This window comes from Pongo abelii, chromosome X (assembly GCF_028885655.2).
Source record: "Pongo abelii isolate AG06213 chromosome X, NHGRI_mPonAbe1-v2.0_pri, whole genome shotgun sequence".
Lineage (NCBI taxonomy): Eukaryota > Metazoa > Chordata > Mammalia > Primates > Hominidae > Pongo > Pongo abelii.
In genome coordinates this window covers 81,188,590-81,196,084 of record NC_072008.2, presented here as the reverse complement: position 1 = coordinate 81,196,084, position 7,495 = coordinate 81,188,590, and the positions used below count along the sequence as shown (strand labels likewise).

At 36.6% G+C, this 7,495-nt stretch overlaps 1 pseudogene; it reads left to right on the top strand.

Annotated features, from left to right (window-relative positions):
* Positions 1-5,693: 5,693 nt before the first annotated feature.
* LOC100453434 (L-lactate dehydrogenase B chain-like) lies at positions 5,694-6,902 on the top strand (annotated as a pseudogene).
* The last annotated feature ends 593 nt before the right edge of the window (positions 6,903-7,495 follow it).

Sequence of the window (7,495 nt, the reverse complement as noted above, 5' to 3'; positions counted from 1 at the left end):
TATCCCTCCCCACTCCCCCAACCCCACAACAGGCCCCAGTGTATGATGTTCCCCTTCCTGTGTCCAACTGTTCTCATTGTTGAATTCCCAGCTATGAGTGAGAACATCTGGTGTTTTGTTTTTTGTCCTTGTGATAGTTTGCTGAGAATGACGGTTTCCAGCTTCATCCATGTCCCTACAAAGGACATGAACTCATCCTTTTTTATGGCTGCATAGTATTCCATGATGAACATGTGCCAAATACTTTTTTCTTTTTTTTTGTTTTTTTTTTACAGTTATAGTAAAAATTTTTTTTTATTTTACTATTATTATACTTTAAGTTTTAGGGTTCATGTGCACAATGTGCAGGTTAGTTACATATGTATACAGGTGCCATGCTGGTGTGCTGCACCCATTAACTCATCATTTAGCATTAGGTATATCTCCTAAAGCTATCCCTCCCCCCTCCCCTGACACCAAAACAGTCTCCAGGGTGTGACGTTCCCCTTCCTCAGTCCATGTGTTCTCATTGTTCAATTCCCACCTATGAGTGAGAACATGCGGTGTTTGGTTTTTTGTTCTTGCGATAGTTTACTGAGAATGATGATTTCCAGTTTCATCCATGTCCCTATAAAGGACATGAACTCATCATTTTTTATGGCTGCATGGTATTCCATGGTGTATATGTGCCACATTTTCTTAATCCAGTCTACCATTGTTGGACATTTGGGTTGGTTCCAAGTCTTTCCTATTGTGAATAGTGCTGCAATAAACATACAAGTGCATGTGTCTTTATAGCAGCATAATTTACAGTCTTTTGGGTATATACCCAGTAATGGGATGGCTGGGTCAAATGGTATTTCTAGTTCTAGATCCCTGAGGAATTGCCACACTGACTTCTAAAAGGGTTGAACTAGTTTATGGACCCACCTACAGTGTAAAAGTCTTCCTATTTCTCCACATCCTCTCCAGCACCTATTGTTTCCTGACTTTTTAATGATTGCCATTCTAACTGGTGTGAGATGGTATCTCATTGTGGTTTCGATTTGCATTTCTCTGATGGCCAGTGATGGTGAGCATTTTTTCATGTGTTTTTTGGCTGCATAAATGTCTTCTTTTGAGAAGTGTCTGTTCATGTCCTTTGCCCACTTTTTGATGGGGTTGTTTGTTTTTTTCTTGTAAATTTGATTGAGTTCAAGGGACGTGAAGGACCTCTTCAAGGAGAACTACAAACCATTGCTCAATGAAATAAAAGAGGATACAAACAAATGGAAGAACATTCCATGCTCATGGGTAGGAAGAATCAGTATCATGAAAATGGCCATACTGCCCAAGGTAATTTAGAGATTCAATGCCATCCCCATCAAGCTACCAATGACTTTCTTCACAGAATTGGAAAAAACTACTTTAAAGTTCATATGGAACCAAAAAGGAGCCCACATCAGCAAGTCAATCCTAAGCCAAAAGAACAAAGCTGGAGGCATCACACTACCTGACTTCAAACTATACTACAAGGCTACAGTAACCAAAACATCATGGTACTGGTACCAAAACAGAGCTATAGATCAATGGAATAGAACAGAGCCATCGAAAATAATGCCACATATCTACAACTATCTGATCTTTGACAAACGTGAGAAAAACAAGAGATGGGGAAAGGATTCCCTATTTAATAAATGGTGCTGGGAAAACGGGCTAGCCATATGTGGAAAGCTGAAAGTGGATCCATTCCTTACACCTTATACAAAAATTAACTCAAAATGGATTAAAGACTTAAATGTTAGACCTAAAACCATAAAAACCCTAGAAGAAAACCTAGGCATTACCATTCAGGACATAGGCATGGGCAAGGACTTCATGACTAAATCACCAAAAGCAATGGCAACAAAAGCCAAAATTGACAAATGGGATCTAATTAAACTAAAGAGCTTCTGCACAGCAAAAGAAACTACCATCAGAGTGAACAGGCAACCTACAAAATGGGAGAAAATTTTCACAACCTACTCATCTGACAAAGGGTTGAATCTGTAACTTGGCTGTTATGAACAGTGCTGCAATGAACATGAAAATGCAGACTTCTTTTCGACATACAGATTTCAACCCTTTGGAGCAAATACCAGGGGGTGGGATTGCTGGATCATATGGTAATTCTATTTTTATCTTTCTGAGAAAGCTCCATACAATTTTTAAAATAGTTTTACTAGTTTACATTTTTACCAATTAGGTACAAGTGTACCCTGTTTTTCACATCCTTGACAACGCTTGTTATCATTCATCATTTTTGATGGAGGGAAGCACACTAGAAATAAAATATTTATTCTCTTTTCTCATATTTTTTCACTCATTTTATGCACAACTGAAATAGAATATGCATTTTAACTTTATTTTCAAGGGGTACATATGTAGGTTTCTTGCATGAATACAGTGCATAATGGTAAGGTTTGGGCTTCTGTTGTACCCATCATTCAAATAGTGAACATTGTACCCAATAGATATTTTTACAACACTCACACTCCTCTACCCCTCCCCTTGTTTGGAGCCCCCAGTGTTCATAACATTCATCTTTGTGCCTATGTGTTCCCATTGTTTTTCTCCAACTAATAAGTGAGAACCTGCAGTGTTTGATTTTTTGTTTCTGAGTTATTTCACTTAGGACAATGGCCTCCAGCTCCATCCATATTCTGGCAAAGAACAAGTTTTTATTCTTTTTATGGCTGCATAGTATTCCATTGTGAATGTATACCACATTATATTTATTCAATCAACCAGTGAGGACAATGAGGTTAATCTCATGACTTTGCTACTATGAATAGAGTAAACATATGACTGCAGATTTCTTTTTTATACAATAACTTATTTTCCTTTGGGTAGATAGTAGTTAGATTGCTTGGTAGAAAGGTAGTTCTATTTTCAGTTCTTTGAAATATTTTCATACAGTTTTACACAAGGCTTGTGCTAACTTACATTCCCACTAACAGTGCATAAACATCTGTGTTTCTCCACATCCATGTCAACATCTATTGTTTTCGATTTTTTAATAATAATAATTCTGACTAGTATAAACTAGTTTCTCATTGTGGTTTTAATTTGCATTTATCTGATTATTATTGATATCATGCATTATTTCATGTTTCTTAGCTGCTTGTATGTCTTCTTTTAAAAAAATGCTCATTCTTGTTCTTTGTCCACTTTTTAATGAAGTTGTTTGTTTTTTCTTGTTGAGTTGTTTGAGTTCCTTGAAGATTATTTTTATCAGAGGATTAATTTGCAAATATTTTCTCCCACTTTGTAGGTTGTCTGTTTACTCTGTTGAATAGTTCTATTGCTGTGCAGAAGCTTCTTAGTTTAGTTTGCTCCCTTTTATCTATTTTGGGTTTTTATTTTGTATTCACTTTTGAGGTCTTATTTATAAATTATTTTCCTAAATCAATGACCAGAAGAGCTTCTTCTTGATTTTCTTCTGGAATTTTTATAGTTTCAGGCTTTATATTTATGTCTTTAATCCATTTTGAGTTAATGTTTGTATATCATGATAGGTGAAGGTCCAGATTTATTCTTCTGCATATAGCTGGCCAATTTATTCAACACCAATTATTGAAAAAGGAGTTCTTTCTTTATTGCTTATTTATGCTGGTTTTGTTGAAGGTCAGTGGGTCATAGGTGCGTGGCTTTATTTCAGGACTTTCTATTCTGTTCCATTGATCTGTGTGTCTATTTTGGTACTAGTACAATGCTGTTTTAGTTACTATAGCCTTGTAGTATGATTTGATGTCAGGCTATGTAACGGCTCTAGCTTTGTATGTTTTGCTTAGGATTGCTTTGGCTGTTTGTACTCCCTTTTGATCCCATATAAACTTTATTTATTTATTTATTTATTTATTTATTTTGAGACAGTCTTACTCTGTTGACCAGGCTGGAATTCAGTGGCATAATCTTGGCTCAGTGCAACCTCTGCCTTTTGGGTTCAAGTGATTCTCCTCCCTTAGTCTCTAGAGTACCTGGGATTACAGGCATGCACCACCATGCCAGGCTATTTTATTTTATTTGGATTTTTAGTAGGGATGGGGTTTCACCATGTTGACCAGGCTGGTCTTCAACTCCTGGCCTCAAGTGATCCACTGGACTCAGCCTCCCAAAGTGCTGGGACTACAGGCATGATCCACCATGCCCGGTTCTGTATAAACTTTAGAATTGTTTATTCTAAATTTGTGAAAAATGTCATTAGTAAATTGATATTAACTGCATTGAATCCATAGATTGCTTTGGGCAGTGTAGTCATTTTAATAATATTTATTCTTCTAATTGATGAGTATGGGACATTTTTCCATTTGTATCATCTACAATTTCCTTCATCAATGATTTCTAGTTCTCCTTGTAGATACTTTTTACCTTCTTGCTTAAATGTATTCTGGCTTTTTTAAGGCTATTGTAAATAAAATTTTGTTCTTAATTTGGTTCTCAGCTTGATTGTTATTGGTGTATGAAAATGCTACTAATTTGTGTACACTGATTCTTTATTCTGAAACTTTGACTGCAGATTTTATCAGTTCTAAGAGCCTTTTGGTGGAGTCCTCAGAGTGTTCTAGGTATAAAATCATATCATCAGTAAAAATAGGTAATTTGATTTAAGTTTTTATTTGAATGCCTTTTATTGCTTTCACTTGTCTCATTGCTCTGTAGGATTTATAGAACTATGTTGAATAGGAGTGGTGAGAGTGCACAACCTCATCTTGTTCTAGTCTGAGAGAAAATGCTCCCCATTTTTCCCATTTAGTATAATGTTGGCTGTGGGCTTGTACTATATGGCTCTTATTATTTCGAGATACGTTTCTTTAATGTCTAGGTTTTTTTTTTTTAGTGTTTTTATCGTGAAGGAATGTTGGACTTCATGGAATCCATTTTCTGCATCTATTGAGATGATTATATGGTTTTTATTTTTAAATCTGTTTATGTGGTGATTGATTTATTGATTTGTATGCTTTGAACCATCTTTGCATCTCTGGGAGAAAATCTATTTGATCACAATATATTATCTTTTTGATGTGCTATTGGAATTTACTTGCTAGTATTTTGCTCAGGATTTTTTCATTTATGTTCATCGTGGATATTTGTCTGTAGTTTTCTTCCTTGTTATTGTGTGTTTGCCTGATTTGGTATCAGAGTGATACAGGCTTCATAGTATGAGTTAGGGAGAAATCTCTCCTCCTTGGTATTTTTGAATAGTTTCAGTAGTATTGGTACTAGTGCTTGCATGTACATCCAGCAAAATTTGGCTATGAATCAGTTTAGTCCTGGTCTTCTTTGTTGAAAACTTTTACTACTGTTTTGATTTAATTGCTCATTATTGGCCTGTTCGGGATTTCTGCTTCTATTTTTAATTATCTATTTTAATTTTTGTGAGTACATAGTAGGTGTATATATTTGTGAAGTAAATTAGATGTTTTGGTACAGGCACATAATGCATAATAATCACATTATAGAAAATGGAGTATCCATTCCCTGAAATATATATCTTTTGTGTTACAAACAATCCAATTATAACTCTTTAGTTATTCTAAAATGTTCAATTAAATTATTGTGTTGGACTGTTCTCACATGGTTATAAAGAAATACCTGAGACTGGGTAATTTATAAAGAAGGTTTTGACACAGCTGACATTGTCTCCTCCACACGCTGTTACAGCGGTTTCCAGAACCTTCTCTCTCCTGTGCAAAATGACAACTCTTAAGGAAAAACTCATTGTACCAGTTGCAGAAGAAGAGGCAGCAGTCCAAAACAATAAGATCACTGTAGTGAGTGGTGGACAAGTTGGTATTGCGTGTGCTATCAGCATTCTGGGAAAGTCTCTGGCTGATGAACTTGCTTGGAAGATAAGCTTAAAGGAGAAATGATGGATCTGCAGCATGGGAGCTTATTTCTCCAGACGCTTAAAATTGTGCCGGATAAAGATTATTCTGTGACTGCCAGTTATAAGATTGTAGTGGTAACTGCAGGAGCCCTTCAGCAAGAAAGGGAGAGGCGTCTCAATTTGGTGCAGAAAAAATGTTAATGTCTTCAAATTCATTATTCTTCAAATTGTCAAGTACACTTCTGATTGCACATAATTGTGGTTTCCAACTGAGGGGACATTCTTACATATGTTACCTGGAAAATAAGTGGATTACCCAAACACTATGTGATTGGAAGTGGATGTAATCCGGGTTCTGCTAGATTTCACTGCCTTACGGCTGAAAAATTTGGCATTCATCCCAGCAGCTGCCATGGAAGGATTTTGGGGGAACATAGTGACTCAAGTGTGGCTGTGTGGATTGGCATGAATATGGCAGGTTTTTCTCTCCAGGAATTGAATCCAGAAATAGGAACTGACAATGATAGTGAAAATTGGAAGGAAGTGCATAAGATGGTGGTTGAAAGTGCCTATGAAGTCATCAAGCTAAAAGGATATACCAACTGGGCTATTGGATTAAGTGTGGCTGATCTTATTGAATCCGTGTTGAAAAATCTATCCAGGATTCATCCCGTGTTAACAATGGTAAAGCGGATGTATGGCATCGAGAATGAAGTCTTTCTCAGCCTTCCATGTATCCTCAATGCCCGGGGATTAACCAGCGTTATCAACCAGAAGCTAAAGGATGATGATGGGGTTGCTCAGTTCAAGAAAAGTACAGATACACCGTGGGACATCCAGAAGGACCTAAAAGACCTGTGACTACTGAGTTCTAGGCTGTAGAAATTTAAAAACTACAATGTGATTAACTCTGAGCCTTTAGTTTTCATCCATTTACATGGATCCCAGTTTGCTTTGATCTTCTTCAACATGTGAATTTGGGCTCACAGAATCAAAGCCTATGCTTGGTTTAATGCTTGCAATATGAGTTCTTGAACAAATAAAATTAACTATTGTAGTGTGCTTCTGAAAAAAAAAGAGAAAGCAAGAAGGTTTAATTGGCTCATGATTCTGCAGGTTGTACAGAAAGCATAGCATCATCTGCTTCTGAGGAGGCCTCAGGAAGCTTCTAATCATGGCAGAAGGCAAAGGGAGAGCCGTAACATCACATGGTGAAAGAAGTATCAAGAGAGTGAGAGGAGAGGTGCTATACACTTTAAAATGACCAGCTCTCTCAAGAATTCACTCACTATTATGAGAGTACCAAGGGGGAATACTGCTAAATCATTCATGAGAAATCCACCCCCATGATTAAATCACCTCTCACCAGGTCCCACCTCCAACACTGGGGATTACATTTCAATATAAGATTTGGATAAGAACACACATACAAACAATATCAATTATAATTGACTATAGCCCCCCTATTCTACTATCACATACTAGGTTTTATTCATTCTTTCTACTTTTTTGTACCCATTAGCCATCCCTACATCCTCCCCAACCCCCTCCTACCCTTCCCAGCCTCTGGTAACAATCCTTCTACTCACTATCTCAATGAATTTATTTTTTTCTATTTCTTCCTGGTCAATATTGGTAGGTTTTATGTTTCCAGAAATTTATTTATTT